The sequence below is a fragment of the Arachis duranensis genome, chromosome 2, assembly GCF_000817695.3.
Source record: "Arachis duranensis cultivar V14167 chromosome 2, aradu.V14167.gnm2.J7QH, whole genome shotgun sequence".
In the NCBI taxonomy this organism is placed as follows: Eukaryota; Viridiplantae; Streptophyta; class Magnoliopsida; order Fabales; family Fabaceae; genus Arachis; species Arachis duranensis.
In genome coordinates, this window is record NC_029773.3 from 37,386,428 (window position 1) to 37,404,257 (window position 17,830).

General features: G+C 30.7%; 2 long non-coding RNA genes across 7 annotated transcripts; both read left to right on the forward strand.

Moving 5' to 3' along the window:
* The first annotated feature begins 5,289 nt into the window (after positions 1-5,289).
* On the forward strand, positions 5,290-11,191 carry LOC110277775 (uncharacterized). 5 transcript variants are annotated; one of them, XR_008005808.1, is made up of 7 exons: positions 5,290-5,472; positions 5,554-5,595; positions 6,064-6,359; positions 7,730-8,979; positions 10,285-10,365; positions 10,741-10,825; positions 11,123-11,191. It is a non-coding gene; the product is annotated as an uncharacterized LOC110277775 (long non-coding RNA). The 5 variants fall into 5 exon arrangements; XR_008005809.1 differs by lacking the exon at positions 5,554-5,595 and having other exon boundaries at positions 7,730-7,888; positions 8,889-8,979; XR_008005806.1 differs by having other exon boundaries at positions 5,554-6,359.
* Positions 11,192-11,885: 694 nt separating this feature from the next.
* Positions 11,886-12,633, forward strand: LOC110277776 (uncharacterized). Of its 2 annotated transcripts, none has more exons than XR_008005998.1 (2): positions 11,886-12,148; positions 12,232-12,633. It is a non-coding gene; the product is annotated as an uncharacterized LOC110277776 (long non-coding RNA). The 2 variants fall into 2 exon arrangements; XR_002370602.2 differs by having other exon boundaries at positions 12,245-12,633.
* The last annotated feature ends 5,197 nt before the right edge of the window (positions 12,634-17,830 follow it).

Genomic DNA, 17,830 nt, shown 5'->3' on the forward strand with positions numbered 1-17,830 from the left:
GCTTGTGCGCAAGGCATCCTTCTTGCATGTTTCCAGCGCAACTTTCTGTAATTTTAGCGTCGCATGTGACGCGTGCGCGTGGGTCACGCGCATGCGTGGAACGCACTTTTTTTTAGGGTAAAGGAAATCATGCAGAACTGAATATTGACACTGATATAAAAATAGAGCTAATAAAAAGGGAAGATTATACCATGGTGGGTTATCTCCCACCTAGAACTTTTGGTTAAAATCCTTAAGTTGGACATTTGGTGAGCTCCTTGTCATGGTGGCTTGCGCTTGAACTAATCCTTGAATCCCCACCAGTGTTTGTAATTCCAATAGCCTTCGAGATCCCAAACTAGGCGCATAAAGCATTCAAGCAAGTTAAAGCAAGTGACAAAGCCCCAAAAGTGTTGATTGTTGGAATGAATTCCGGGGTCCCAAACCTTGCTTTTACACCCGTCTTCTTGATGATCATCATTTTTCCACTTGGGTGGTGAGCAATTGGAATTCTCACTGAGACATCCAAACAACCTCCTAGACCCATTCAATTGAGACTTATACCAATACTTGCACTTCAACTTGGAGTATGCAACCATATTGAGCCTTGCGTAACAACTCCAACCACTAACCATCTCCCTCTTACTCTTAAAGCCACAAAGAGTTCGAAGTTGCACATCTATCTCAAGCAAACCATAGTCAAATGGGGGAGTAAGGTTGAAGGAGAAGGATTTTACCCACTTGAAGATTGTGTTGGATGGTAATAGCTTGGGGAGAGGTGTTTCCAATGATCTTGCAAGCTCCACTCCATTGTGCTCTTCCTTAATAACTTCCACCTCGTTGCAAGCTTCTTCAATTTCAACCTCTTCCTCTTAGTAGCTTTCTTCCAATTCAATCTCTTTGTCATTGCTTACCAAGGGTATGGAAGGTTGTGCTTCTTCTTCTTTAATCTTCATGTCAAGTCCAATGGGAGGGGATTCAATTGTAGATAAGAATTCATCAATGATTGAATCCATCTCTTGATCAACCTCTTCAAAGTCTTCAACCAGGATATGCCTTTGTTGGTTGTACACCCTCCTCAACATCAATTTCAAATGTCTTGGAAGGAGGCCCTATGACTTGAGATTCCCGTGGAGGTTCCGCATCTCCTAAGTCTTCAACCACTTCCTCTTCTTCGATAATTTTAGCTTTCTCTACTTGCTTTAGTACAAAATCAAACTCCTCCTTGATGTCTTCCTTCACTAATTCTTCAACTACTCCTTCGTCTTCAAGGGTCTCTCCTACCTCCACCTTTTGGGCCTCCTCTTGCTTCTTTTAAAGTATGGATGCGTGAACCCGATCCATTACATCCCTAAGACGATCCCTTCTCTCTTGTTCCATGCCAATACCATAATTGGGATCATCTTGCTCTTGGAATGATGGATCCACACAGGATATAAGAGCTTGGAGAGTAGAGGTGAGACTAGTGAGAGTAGAGGTAAGTGTGGTTTGAAGCTCTCTTTGCCCTTGGCAAATAACATTAAAGGTATCATCTATGGGAGTTCGTGGTGGATAGGAAGGTTCATTATTTTAGAGAAAGGGTTCAAGGTAGGAAGGTGGTTCTTCTTGGTAAGGGCATAAAGATGGTGAATATTGAGGTGGTGGTTCTTGGGAGTAATTGTGTTAGAATGGGGGTGGTTCTATATACGATTCATATGGCTCATAAGGTGGTTGGTATGGTGAATAAGGATTAAGATCTCTTGAGGGTGTTTGGTAGTAGGGGGCTTGTGAGTATGATAGTTCAAAGCTATATTGAGGAGGGGGTTCATAGGCATATGGTGGGGCTTGTTGGTAACTGCAAGGGGGTCCACTATATCCATTGTCTTGGTACGCACCTTGGAATGGCTCTTGCTCATAGTAAATTGGTGGAGGTTGATTGTCACGAAAGGTCCACCATAACCATTGTCTTGAGATGCATCGTAGAATGGTTGTTGCTCATGGCACATTGGAGGAGGTTATTGCCAAAAGGATTGATCAAATTCTTGTGGCTCCTCCCATATTTGTTTGTCCCAATCTTGATGCATGTTCTCATTGTAGCTTCCATTTCCTACAATATAATTGTGACCAAACTCATAGCCAAAGGGGTGAGAATTCATAGTAACAAAAGAAAGTAAAAACAAAAATTAATAAGAGAATAATGAGAATAAACTCCTAAAACTAAAAACAACTAACGAAGAAACGAAAAAGAAAAATTATTCACAATATTCACAATAACTAATAATAAGGCACATGTCAATTCCCAAGAAACGGCGCCAAAAATTGATGAGGGAAAAATTGTCGGTAAAGATTTTCACAAAAATAATCGCGTTGCAAGTATAGTTCTAAACTGACAATTCAACCTCAATCAAGTTTAATTTGTTTGTCACAATGCAAACCTAATAAAATTAAGCCAAAGTATTTAAACCTCGGGTCGTCTCTCAAAGAATTTTAGGAAAGTGTAGTTTATTATTGCTTATGAGATTATATCTTTTTGGGTTTCTTGAAATAAGGAACAAGAAAGTAAGATGGCAAGAAGATAAATTAATAATTAAATAAGCTCTTAGCAAGGAAAGAAAATTAGAAGTCCTATTCCAATTATCATTATCAATTGTGATGGTAGTTGCCTTTTACTTTCACTTAGTTAACCTCTAACAATGAAGGTAAGTCAAGTGAGTGAATCAACATGAGTCCACAAGTCCTAGTCAACTCCTAAGGAAAGACTAGAGTTAGTGGCATACAAATCAATTAGTAATTTCCAATTACCAATCAACAAAAGACCTTTGATAACTCAAGAGTCTATAAATAATCAATCCAAGTTAAGAACATAAAAATCTAAATTAAAATCCTCCCAAGCATTTTATCAAACACTTGGAAGGCACAAAATAAAAACATAGAAAACTAACAAGGGAATGTAAAATCTAAGACCAATAAACATGAAATACCTAAAATTGCATTAAAAAGAAAATTGAATCTAACATAGAGAATTCATAAACTAAATTGAAAAAATAGAGAAATCAATAAAAGGAATAGATAACTAAGGTATTGGAAGAATAGAATGTAGAAGACAAACTAAATTGAAGCAACAAATCTAAATTAGGGAAGAATTAAAACTAAAAACCTAAAACCTAGAGAGAGGAGAGAGCCTCTCTCTCTCTAGAAAACTACATCTAAACCTAAAATTATGTGAATGAGAAGTGTGAATGAATGATTGCATGCCTTCCATTCTGCTCCACTCCCAGCCTCTAATCTCTATTTTCGGGCAAAAAACTGGGCCAAAAATATCCCAGAAATTGCCCCAGGGATTTCTGATACGTTCAGCACGTGGCTTTGTGGCACACGTATGCGCACTGAAATTTCGCAAGGTCACACGTACGCGTGATCCACACGTGCGCGTCGCCTAACTGCATGATAACTATGGAAAATTGCATATCATTTTGAAGCCCCAAATGTTAGCTTTTCATCGCAACTGAAACCGCCTCATTTGGACCTCTGTAGCTCATGTTATGGTCGATTTAGTACGAAGAGGTCAGGGTTGACAGCTTAGCAATTCTTTCAATTTCTTGTATTTCTTCCACTTTTGCATGCTTCCTTTCATCCTCTAAGTCATCCCTGCCCTATAAGAGAGGATTAAAATTAGCAAATTTAAGGCCAAAGGAGTATGTTTTCAATCATAGCACAAAATTAGGAAGGAAAGTGCAAACCATGCGAATTCAATGAATAAGTGTGAGAATAATTGATAAAATCTACTAAATTAAGTACAAGATAAGTTGTAAAATAGCGGGTTATCAGAGGTTCTTTAGATTCTTTTAATCTTTTGACTCTCTTCTCTCTTGTTATAGAGGTTCTTTAAATTCTTTTAATCTTTTGCTCTCTGCTCTTCTGTGGCAGAGCTTCTTTAATATTTTTCTTTCGTTATTTTTCTTTCTTCTTTTTTTCTTTTGTATCATTCCATAATATAAATTATCTTCACATTATTCCCTTGCCTCTCCCTATGTGTCTTATGAAAAAGAATTATAAAGTTCTTTAATTAAGTCTGCGTTCTCTAAAACTTTTAAGATTACGCGCTTGCTTGGTTTCTCATTAAAATTACACATAATAATATTCTTACAAAATAACATCTTTGATAAGTACTAATTTTATTAATGATTTATTTTGATATGAATAATTTTAACGAAGTATTTAAATAATATTTATAATCTTCTTTTAAAACTTAGTTTATAAAACCTTATTTTAAACTTTTATTAATTACTTTCTAAATCACGAACTTCTTAATATTCTATTTTCAACCTCAATATTTTATAAAATCATATTTGAAACCTTCACTTATTTTCATATTTATAAAAATAACCCTAAACTTTTAAAAAATATCCAGTTTTACCCCGTACTTTATTTATTATCCAAAATACCTGAAAACTTATATAATTACAAATTGTATCTCGATTTTTATATAAAAATACAATATTACCCTTCAGAAATAAAGTTTTAATATTAATCTTTCTCTTATACCGAAAATCGAAACCCTTAGTCCTTCCCATTTAAAATATTATTTGTATTTTAATCTGTTTTTGAGTCTTTCGGTCAACGATTTTTCACAGCTTTTAATTTAATATTTCAACTACCAAATCTCATCATTGTTCTCAAAATATCACATTACGGTAGTCTCAAAATAATTAAAATAATCACAGCTGAACTGTTACTCATAGTCAAACCAACAAATCACAAGTAACAACAATAATTTAACTTAAACTCATTTAAATTCAGACAGTAATCAATCAAATCAATATTCTCTCATCTAGTTCACATTTAATTATTTTAAAATTATCAAAATTCTACTTTCATATGAAATCAAAATAACAAAAATTCTAGAAAATTTTTTTGACCAAGCTGCTGAAAATGAAAAGGTCAGAAATTATTTGAGCCTTCTAAGACTCTAATTGGCCAAATTCAGAAAAAAAACTATGCTATCATCAACTTTTTTTTAACAAAAATAATGTCAACGTATAAAAGAAGAAGATACAAATACTTTTATCAGATTAAATTTTTTATTGAAGTTATGCATAAAAAAGATCAAAACCGAAAAATTTATGTTTCCATGAAGTTCACGTTCTCTTTCTCTTTCTCTTTGTTTTCTTTTCTTTCTCCAAATGCATGTTCGGTGATACATGCGGAACAAAACAAAGATGATTAGTGATGAGTGGTGATTTGTGGTGTTTAGGCTTATAGGTGTCAAAGGTTAATAAAAATAAAAGAAACATGTGTCATGGTGATATCATTATACACTAGATAGCCGTGGTTTCATTTCCGAGCTGGAGACCTCCCCGCGTTCCAGGCCGGCTCCTATCCCAGGTGGCACCTCTCCTCCAGCGTGGCAACCCCACCTCAACGAGCATGTGCTTCCCTCTGTTTCCTCCGATCAGCTGTCTCTTCTCCATTCACGCACGCAAGCTCTCTTTTTTCACGAATTTGATTTAACAGGTAATGATCAATTCGAACCCTAGATCCCTTGCCTCCTTCTCATAATTTTCTTTCCTCCATCCTACGATACGTTGTCTACAGGCTCTATTTTTCGGGACTCTGCTTCCCCGCCGTTCATCGAAGGTTAGGGATTTTGCCATAGACTCTCAAATTGAAGCTCTCCAATCAATAAATCAGCTACATTCTTCTGGGCCCTTTAGTTCCAAACCTGTTTTCCTCTTCATTCTTCTTCTTTTCCTTCATTGTGTATCCTGTCTTACACAATTATTGTAGGTTTTAATGTCTAGGGTTTGTGGATCTGCTATTTTGCAAATTGTGTATCTATTTTGGTGGGTTTCTGGGTTCATATTCTTCACTTCATTCTTTGAAAGTTGCTGTTAATTTGATTATGATTTATGATTTGGGTTCATCTTCTTCATTTTCTTTTTTATGTTAATTTGATTATGGTTTCTCCTTTTTGCTAGCTGTTAAATTGTTTGTTGCATGTGATTCGGGTTTCTCCTTTGTTGCTAGCTGTTATAAATTTTTAGGGTTTTCACTTCATTCTTTGGAATTTTCTGTTAATTTGATTATGGTTTCTCCTTTTGCTAGCTGTTGCCACTCTCGCCTTCCTGCCTCGATCTTCTCTGTGGGTGTTGTGATCCCGATTCTTCCATCTCCACCGTGTGACTTGTCTTTCTGTCCTTTTTCTCGGTTTCTCTCTACATGGTGTTGGTGTCACTCTGAAATCCTGATCTTCAACCCAGTTTTCTTTATCCCCATCCAGTTCGTGTTTCTGGATCCTTTCTTGGATTATCCCAGTTTTCTCCATTTGGGTACATTGTGCATCAAGATGTTCGACTTCCATCGACGTTTTCTGTCTCGAACGACCCCTCAGAACAGTATTGGTATCATCATCATGTTTTCTATGATTTGCTTGATTTTGTTTCAAATAAATGCTAATTTACTAATTTTTATACTGTAATCTGTTGGTAGATGAAGATGTATAAAAGATCAATTGAGAATGGGGTTGAAAAGAAAATTATCGATGAGAAAAAAAGTGATTAGTTGATTTTGAATTAGTGTGGGTTGGTCTCAATTGATCTCTTATAAAGTTTGTTTTAATATTTGTTTTAGTTAGATTTTAATTTTAATTCTCAGGATAGTCTTAATTCTAGAATTTTGAAGAAACTTGAAGTTCAATTAGTTGAAGAGAATGAGTAGTGTCAAAGGTACTACATCTTTCCTACATGTATCTAATGATTTTTAATTTTTCAAGAACTTGAAGTTCAATTAGTTGAATTTCAATGTTTCTTTTTCTGATATTTTTCTTTTGTTCAATGAAAAATTCAGAATTAATTTGAGAATAAGAAAGTTCATTAGAGTGCACAAAACGAGTTAAATAAACACTATTATGAGAAAATTATCTCTTTTATATAGGGTTAAAATTTTTTTTCTTAATATCTTGGTGTAATTTCTTTTTTCATTGTGATATGATACTTTAGGATTTTTACATCATACTTTGCCTCACTTTTATTTATTTATTTATTTATTTTTGTTCTTCCTTTACACTTTTGTATTTCTCTTAAATTTTATTTTTTATTTCTACCCAATTTCTCTTTGGTATAAGCTTTTACTATTATTAGTAGCATTTAGATTTTCAAAGTAATTTTTGGTTCACTATGAATATTGAGAAGTGAAAAGTGGTCATTTTAAGTACACTTTCAAAGACCATGAGGTTGCTATCAAAAGCAAAGGTCTCAGTTTTTATTTTTATTTTTATTTTTATTATAAAAGCTTTGGTTTTGATTGGTTCGAGTTTCATGTTTTTAGAGTTTTGATAAAGGTTTCAATTTTTATTTACATATAATTTATTTCTTTTTCATAGTGGATCCTCAAAAATGAATGTTGTATTAGAGTTTGTTTTAAATACTCTTGAACTCTAATTTTTCTAATTTCTTTCTTTCATATTAATTTGTTTATTTGATAATGTATTAGATAAATCTTGATCTCTCATATATAATTTTTTTTATAAATTTGGATTATGATATCATAAACACTTAAAATCCTATTATGCTATTATCCATCAGTAATATGTTCTCTTTCTTCTTTCTAATGCTATTGTACATATAGTTGTGATGGTTCTAATTTCTGTTCATTTGAGATCTTCAAAGTATTGGTACAATTCCACTGTCTAATGTGTAAGAAGTTTGATATGCAATATTAATAAGGAATAGTCAGTCTATGGATTTGATTTTCATGATCTTTCTGTTCGCAGGAAAGAATAGTTGCACCTCATCAAAAGCATGACTATGATACAGTCTGTAATCTGAATCAGGAGCCGGGCTCTGGTAATATATATCAAATGTTTCAGTGGCTTTTCTCGCTCAGCAAAGGTGATAAATAGCCCAGAGATGAATTTTATTTTGTTTGCTAGGTAAGAAGCCTCCATTGTTAACATTTTTTTTCTTTTTCTTCGTTGGCGATACCACTTTAACATATTTTTAGACTTGAGCATCGATCCGGTCTAGCAAGAACCGATTTAGATAGATTTTGCTGCCACGGTGGGATTGCCTTTTCTATCTTAGGCTTGCGGCCTTATGCCAAGAATTGGAGTTGGATAGAAGTTGAGTTTAAAATGTCAGTTTTGCCTTTTCTCCCCTTAGCAATGCTTCTATAGTTATCAAATGTAGAATTGACGTGTCATTTCATGACTCTTGAACTCTGTAATGGTACATATATTTTTTTGTTATTTTTTGTAGGTCTTACTCTCTTTTGTTTATTTCTTTATTTCTTGATTGAATAATTTTTTTCTTTTTCTTTTTTGTTTCTGTATGGGTAAATATTGAAAATTGTTATTAATATGTGAGGTCTATATTAATTTTATAAGTATCATGAACATTTTTCTTTTTCTGATTTTTTGCACCGAAAGGAATTCAGTCTGATTTAGATTTTTGCCCTTATTTTAACCTTCTAATTAAAATTGTGTGTTTTAACTTACTAACCGGATTTCATTTGTATGATAAGCACTATTGTTGTGAATTTTATATATAAGTATATATGTACACCTCTAAAGTTGACCCTTCTTAAGATTTAATTGTATACAACTTTTGATGGGATGGGTGTTTATTGGATTGAACTCTTCCTAATTTCTTGGCTAACAATGATTATGAATTGGTTTTGTGTCAATTTCATCACTTGGTTACTTCATTTGGAAACATTTTTTGTGTTAGTTCATTGGAATTAAGAGGTAACCCTATTTTATTAACGTGTGGTCAGTTGAATTTGAAGTGTCTATTAACGTTTCAAACCAATTTATGAGATTTGGCAATGATATGTAACTATCTTTCTATTATTCGACTATATCCAAATTCCTTTTGTAAGTTACTATATGTTGTTATTATTAAAAATTATCATGCTCTTTTGAACTTATTCAGTTAATAAACTAATGGCTATGGCTTGGATGATTTGTTTGACCGTTTTTTAATGGTGTTCATCATGCCTCAATTCCAAGGAAGCTATGCTCAGGTCAGTTTTTGTGAAATTTTTCCTCTATGTCATTTTAAAAGCTTATATAAATGCTTATATCTCCAATTGGTATTAGTTAAAAATACTCTGTTGTGTGTTATGCAATTTGACATGACTTTTGTGTCATTCCTCTCATACAAATGCTTTAAAGTTGCAAGACTACTTTTGTGAGGAATAGAAAATAATCTTACTGCTTATCCATTCTTAGAAATAGTCTTTATGCCATTATTATTTATTTAGAACTGTCTTTATTAGAATTGATTATGCTGATTCACTTCATATTTTGCCTACTTTAGTTGTTTGATATTTATTCCTATTTTATTTTAATTATTGTGTTGTTATTGTATTTTTATCATCATTAAAAATTTAATTAACTCTCCATTTAACTTCATAGAAGTTATATAAAATTAGCTACAACACAATATTTATATTTACAAAACTTGAATGGAAGGTTTTATTTATTTATTTAAGAATTAAGGTAATAGTTTTCTCTCTTAAAAACTTGTATGTTCTTGCACATTTCCAATTTTCTGTGTAATATTCATTTCAAGTAGCACCATTCTGAATGTTTAAGGAATCAATGATGCTTGGTTTTAGTTTTGAAACATGGAAAGAATGTAGTAGGCTTATATATACTTATTTGATTCTGTTATGCATGTGTAAATCAATTAATTCTTATGTGTGTAATTGGTGAGAGTAAAATGTGATTTTTTTTATTTTATTTTCTCTTTTAATGTAGAAAGTAGAGATCTATTCATTATGATTTATATAAATTAGACTGGTTATTACACCAATTGAAAATGGAGGTGAACAAGTATATATGTTGTGATAAAAGTGATATTCTTTATCCTAATTAACTCACAATTTGAAGGCAAATGTTAGAAGAGTTTGCAACTGGATGGTTCCTTTCATTTGAACTCTGACGAAAATAGCTTCCATAAGTATCATAGATTTTCTAATTCTAATAATTCACTTGATAATTTTTATTTTCATTTTCTTCAATTGCAAGAGTAGAAGAAAAGATTTAGCCTTTTCCATTTGAGAATAATTATTGCATGATTATAATTCAAGTGATAGATTGCTGACTAATATTAGAACAGGGGATGCCTTTATCTTGACCATAGCAGTTAGTTGTTCACTAGAGCCCCTTTTTTCTTCTTCATATTGGTTTATAGCTTTTTTGGATCAGTAATTAAAATTGGCCAAACTTATAACGTATATTACTATATAATTTTTTAATATAATCTGAATTCACCAATTTAGTCAGTGTTTGGGTTCTGAGTTTAGTTGTTGCTTCAATTGCAGATCTTCTTGCAGAGGGAGAAAACATTCCGTCAAGGTAGAAGAAGAAGGGGCAGTAGTTAGAAGTTGGCCAGTGACTCAATGGTTAGTCTATATTTTTATTTTTATTTCTTCAATTACAAAAGAAGTAAAAAAGATTGATCCTTTTCCACTTCAAAATAACTATTGCATGACTATAATTCAAGTGATAGACTGCTGACTAATATTTGAGCAAGCCAGCAGGGATGCCTTTATCTTGACTGTAGCAGTACATGGAGCCCTTTTTTCTTCTTTTGTATATTGGTTTATAGTTTTATTGGATCAATAATTGAAATTGGCCAGAATTTATAATTAATGTATATTACCATTTTCTTTTTTAATATAATCTGAATTCACTAATTTAGATTAGCATTTGGTTCTAAGTTTACACTAATTTAGATTAGCGTTTGGTTCTAAGTTTAGCTGCTTCTTCAAGTGCAGGTCTTTTGGTGGAAGGGGAAACGGATCGGCCAAGGCAGAAGAAGAAGGGGGCGACAGTTGAAAGTTGGCTGGTGACTCATCAAAGGTTAGTTCAAATTAGAATATCCAATACATGATTATTTTGCGCACCCCTAATTTCAAATTCCAAAACTTTTCTACACCCAACCATTGAGGATTCTATTCTTCTCTCTTTCCTTCTTCAATCAAATTATCTATTTCATGTCTAAATCTTTGTGATTGTTTTAGTGACCGAAAGAAAATCAAAAGTAAAAGAAGAAGAAGAAACAGTCTTGCAGAGAAGGGAAAGTTATTATTGCACTTATTTGTATCTAACAATCTAACCTAAAGCTTTATTCAGTTTAATCTACTATTTTGGTTGAAGGTTAAGATTGGGCTGGGTTGTCAAAGGAGCTAATGGTGGTATGGCTGATTTGCCTATGACATCACTATTAGGCTGTTTCTTCTTTTTGTTGATTTTATACTATTGTGTTAAAATTTTATTTATGTAGTTGGTGCAATATTAATCACTTGGATGTTACTTATTACAAAATATATTCCTTTTGTGCATCTTTTTGATGAAATGCAGGTAATCCTAATTATGTATCACAGTGATTTCATATTAATGTATAATAATATTTTCTGTTTTATTAAGATTTTTGTGTATTTGATAGTTGTTTATTTAGTCTTTTATCATGAAAGCTCAAAGATAGATTTTTTTTGTGGAATCTTTTTTCTTCTTCAATATTCACTTTTTCTTTTTTCTCAAAAAAATGGACTAGAGCAAAGGAAAGGTCTCAAGGCATTGAGCCAGTAAAATAGGAATATTTGCTGGTTGGAGTTGAATTCGAAGGGAAAAGGCCTTGATGCATATTTAGTAGATGTTTGATGTTATGATTTGGTTTAACTAAATTTTTTAGAGAAAAAATTCTGCTTTATATGCAAACTGCCTTCTTGAAACCTAGCTTATTACTCTAAAGATTTTGTGTCTACTACAGAATATTAATATTTATTTTTTAGTATCTATTAATTAAAAAAAATCAGTTTATATTTCTATGAATTTTCTTAGACTTTATATTTGATGGGCTGGTGTGGTTAAGATATATGCAATTCACTTGAATATTGGTGGACTTTAACTCATTCCAAGTATTGATCTATAATATTGAATAAGATGTATAGCTTATAATCAATTTTATATTTTTTTTTAATAGATAGTTACATAGGTTGGTAACATGAGGGTGAATGCTACAAATTTGATTAAAGAAAGTATCCCGAGCTACCCTCAAAAGAGTACTAAGATCCGGGAGCACAAAGCAGGCGATCGTAAGAGCAATTGCTCAGGAGCTATGTTCCACAAAATACCGAATCCAAACATAGCACATAGGCATATTATAAAACGTGAGCCCTTCAGGTATGAATACCTTATAACTTCTCTCATTGTAAAGGATTTGATCCTCCCACCCTCTGAATCATTAATTAATTCTAACAATCCAGGCTTTTTAATTAGGAATCGTATGATTGGAGTGCAGTAACGGGTCACTTGAAGAGTGCCTCCCGCGCAATAATTGGAACCCATACTCTTAATTATTTATTTAAACTGGATAATTTTATTATCCATTTGTGTAGATTATTGATGAAGCTGAGTTCTTTTTATTTGGAACTGATGACCTTACCCAAATGACATTTGGGTATAGTGGAGATGATGTTGGAAAATTTCTTTCCATTTACCTATCAAGCGGCATTCTGCAGAGTGATCCGTTCGAGGTTAGTTGTGTAACGTTTATTTTCTCATTGAGGACATGTGAAAGATGGTTCTTGAAATTTTTTAACTATTTCACAATAATATTAAATGTTCAACTATTAAACTAAATTTTGAAGACTCTTGCAGAGTTCTAATTGAAAGACTTGCAACACCTCAAGTTGTAGTTTAAGAAATTTGTTAATCGGGTGTAAGAGGGTTGAATGATTAGCTTCCAGTTTGTTTATTCTATTGTTAGAACTCCTTTCAGTTCTTAACTGCTTTGTTACATTTTAGCTTCCAATCCTTTTTGTTTTATGTGCGCATTTGTTGCGGAGCTTCTATTAACTATGCTTTTTGTATTTTTTTAAGTACTTCTATTACTTTATGGTTTTTGTTTCAAATTGATTTTGAAAGCTTGCAAAGAATTTGGCCTAATTTTACTAGATTCAAGTATTGTTAGTTAGGTTAAGTTAGATAATTAGTAATATTCTGGTTTTTTTTTCTCGAATAACATTCTTGGGGGATAATATGGTTGTGTGCTTGATAAACATTGCTGATTATACTTTGCTAATAACAACAATTGATAATTTAGATCCAATCATCTATCTATTATTAAGGTTTTGTATAATTAAACAATACATAATAAAAAATATAGAGTTTCAAGATAATATATATTCTGTAGCTAAATTTCAAATAATGGAAAAGCTCTAATTTTTAGGAAATCTTTTTAAAGAAAAATTAATCAAATGTGGTTTGATCACTAAAACAGAAGTGAGTGGACTAATCGGGTTTTGCATGACTATACCATAGATGAAGAAGAGCTAAATAGATACATGCATGACACTAATAGTGTATTTGTTAACGTAGTCACATTTTTTAAGTTGTATCTAAAATAGTAGTCATTTCATGTTCTCAATTTTACTGTTGTGATGCCAGCTTGGTGGAATCAATTTCTTTCTTTCAATGGAGTGTTCTCCTTTTATACTTTTACTTCGTACTGAAATTACTTTAATTCTTGATATGAAAATGATCAATTCGTCTTGGTATAACAACTGAAATCAATATATTTTGTTTATAGCTATAGTCAATTATATCTAGCATACATTTTGTTTAATAAAAATACTCAAGAAGATAATGCTAAAGCTATAGATATTTGCTTTTTCAAACGGTCCATAACCATCAAAAAGTCAGTTGATAGGACAAGAGATTAGAACAACCAAAAGAGCAAAACTTTAGTTCTTATGATTTCTTTGATAAAAGAAATTTATATTCCCAAGGAAAAACAAAGTGAGAGTCCAAATATATTTTTTGTTTGGAGAAAAAAATTTGGATTCCCAACTATAGTGATTATTCTTATGAAAAAGTGTTTTTGGAGAGTTTCATGAGTTGATTCAAGTATGAATTTAATTGCTCTGAGAGTAGAATATGTATTTGAGTATATCAAGAGAAGTCCCTTCATGGACATTTTTCACACTTAGAGAGAAGCTCGGATTGATGATAAGGTGAATTGTTATCTCTCCCTACTATGTTTTATGTTATGCTTATTAGCTTATGTGCATAGTTTGTGGAGGCACCATAAATGTTTGCAAGATGTTCTTGAAAATGAATGCTGAGTTATTCAAACAAATAACCTTTAGAGCAAGAAGCTAAAGCCAAAGATGTTGAACAGTAGAAGAACTAAGAAGAAACTAGCAAATGCTGGGGAATAAAATAGGGTGGACGATATGGTCACATAGTAGGTTCTCATTGTAAATTTAATATGTGAAAAATCATGAGGATGCCACTCTCCATAATCATTTCATAAGTTATTGGTTTATATCTCTCTTTTGGGATAATCAACATTTTTTGAAGAACAGTCATTAGTATAACTTATTGGAAGTTGCTAGCAACATTTTTTATAAGTTGTAAGTAATGTCTGCAAATTAAAGATGCTCTGTAAAATACTTCATGAAGATTTTTATGATTAAAGATTATTTATGAATTAAGGTTGAAAATGTTTGTAGTATTACTTAGATTTTTTGATGACATTTATATTTTCCTGCAGCAGTTATCCATCACAAATGAATCTAAGGCTGAACTGAAAAACAAGTGTCAAAAATAACTAAATGATTTTAATTGATTTTTTTTTAGACTGAATCCTTTTTTTAAGCGCAGTAATAGAAAATGGATTGTATTTGATTATTACGGAAGTAAGATTTTGCAATCTCAATATCTTGCAATCTCATTTTATTACTATATTGTATAAAATTTACATGCTTTAGCTTTTATGTTAGTTAGATAAAGGAAAACACTTAAAATATAGATTTTTAGTTTGTTTAGTTATTTTCTTATTTCAAATTGTTATCATTAGTTAGTTTTTGATCATCGCTTGATTAATGTAATTTAGCATTATGCTGATAGTTTTTAGGATTCTTTTGAAACCAAAGAAATCAATATAGTATCTTTGTCTCTAAACTTATTGAGCTTAGTACTTTTAGCTTAATGCTATGAAAAAATTGTAGTAAGAATAAAATTGTAGTAAGAATTCAAAATGGTCGTAGATATGATACATTTTCTTTTATGTCGCACATTCATTTTTTACTATTTGATTTTTCATTTTGATATTTAGAATAGAATAAAGTTAAAATGGTCATGACCTAATATCAAATATTCATATACATAAAACTACAAATTATTGTTTATTTACACATGTAATTTACAAAAATTGTTTATATATTAGAAAAAAATTGATGTGTTCTAATTTTATACTTTACATGGATATGTCAAAATTTAATACAAGACTCAACTGACAAGAGTTTCACGTAATTACATAAATGGTGAGATATGTTGACTTAATATAGTTTTTTATTTAATGTGTTTTGAACTTAACTATAAAACCAATTTTTAGAATTTTGAATATTTCGTGAAAGACATTATAATATAAATAAATTTAATATTTTATTAAATGGCATTTACTATTGTATGTTTAATAGAAAATTTACATAAGTAATACATTTTAACTAAATATATATAAAGCACTAATAAAATACGAGATTTTAACTAAATATATATAAACCACTAATAAAATACGAAGTTAGAAATTATTTATATTTTTTGCATTAGGAATTTTTTTTCTATTTTAATTTTGTGATTCTGAATAATTATTTATATCGGTGTTAAGTTATTTACATAATTATATTACTCATATCACCTTTTTTTTTGTAAAATCATTTAAGTTATTGCTTTTTTTGCTTTACCGGTTTCATTTTGGAAACTGATTCCACTGGGATTCATTATTATTTTGAAAATTTACATATTGTTGAAAAGTAACAAAGAAAAAAATAATATATGTCGATTGTCAGCACCCTTAAGAATTCATGATTCTTAAATCTGATAAGTTAAAAAAAATTTAGAGACACATTAGGAACTATTTTTAAAATACTATCTCTTTATTTTGCAAATAGTATATTAAAAATAAACTATATTTTGTGCATTCAAATAGCAGTGAAGTATTATTCATTTAAGCACTACTTTCACAATATTTAAGAATACAGAGTAAAAGAAAACAAAAAAGAAAAAAAAAAGATAAACCAAAAAGCAACGTCCTCTATAGTGCTTTCTCTCATTTAAATTTGAGTTTGGATTAAAAGATAGTGGTTGAGAGATTTGTAGGAACGAGTTGATGTTGGTCCAAAAAAAGTCATACATTTATCTCTCTATTTCTTTCTTTTATCTTGGAAAATAATAAGTTTGATGAGAGATTTTAAACATCCATTCTTTTTTTCTTTCTTTTTTTCTTCAATTAGGAAATAAACAAAATTAAAGGCAAAAATAGTAATTTTCTCATATCCTTAAGTTCATCTTTTTATGCATTTGGCCTTCTCTTTTTGATAGACCTTTATTAGCATTGAAAAATAACAACTTATATTTTTTGTAAAAGAAAGTTTATTTAAAAAATAAATTATTTTAACACGATAAATTAAAGAATTTTTTTTATATACATAAATTATATTGTTTATGGTTCTTATTCATATTTGGCACAGTTTGGGTAAACAACTTAATTAAGTTACTTTTGAAAATATAGTTTAAACAATAAATGATTATATTAAAAGTAGTTTATAAATAAGTTATTTTGTGTTTGGGTTTTTAGTTATAAAAGTATTTATTTTATAGAAATATAATCAAAAGTAGTAGTATTATGAGAGAAGTCATTTTTTTAAACTTCTCTATAAGTTCTTAAATAGTTTCTTAGAAAGCTGCAATTTGGTTTTGAAAATTGTACCAGACATTAATACTGCTACTTTTTATAAGTCAAAAGCTCAAAAAAATTACTTTTAAAACTTCCGAAACGGACCCAAATTTATCTTTTGAACTGTGTTGTTTATATTTTAAATTATATTTGTTGTCGCATAATTTATAAAGTTGAACACGATATTACTTTCATGTTTATTTTATCGTGTGCTCTAATTTATCTTTTTTTCGGTGTAGGTTTTATTTTGTTTTTCAATTATCTTGAAATTCCAGCTGAACTTTTTTGCGTGATTGATAAAAGTTTGTAGCTTTTATTTTATTTTTATCCGGGTCAATCTTCATAATTCATGGGTTTAAATGAAATTTGCAAATTGGCTTCTCAAAAATTATGCTCTTACTGGATCCATTTTTTATTAGTGTGATTTTGTAATTTCTGAGTCTTCAGTCGGTTTGCAGCATGATATATTTTACAATGTAGTTCTTATTGTTTTCATTTCCCATTATTTGCACATTGGATTATATAAAATTCACTTTTCATACGTATTGAAGTCTTATTCTGCTTTTACTTATGTGGTGGAGAAAGATTCCTAGGATTGTACCTTTGCTTTCATACTCTGATTAGAAGTTGATAACATGGTACTGACATAGACCTCTCTGCAATTCAGGCACCACCTGGGATAGTGTTCTCTTCTGCTTGTGCAGGACTCGCAGGTAATTTACTTGATGGTTGTTTAGCATGATTTATATATTCTTACAGGGTCATTTGGTATCGGTTCAAGGTTGATCCACATTTGAGTTTTTAAGAAAAGTTTCAGATGAACATAAGAATATCTATTCAAAAGTGAAGAAAGATCTGATTGTTGGTGATTTGAGTAATAATTTTTAACTAAAATACTTTTCATTGTGGTCTATAGATTTCATTCGAATCATTAAAAAGTAAGTATTACTTTTTTCAAACTATAATTATGGTGAATATTAGTTAGTTCTAATTTTCTTTGAATTGATTAAAATTTTATAAAAATGTGTTTATCTTATTCTACTACAAGATTATATAAAAAAATTAATTAAAAAGAGAGGAGAAGTTGAGAATAGAAAAGTTCAGTTTTTTATTATTTGAACTGA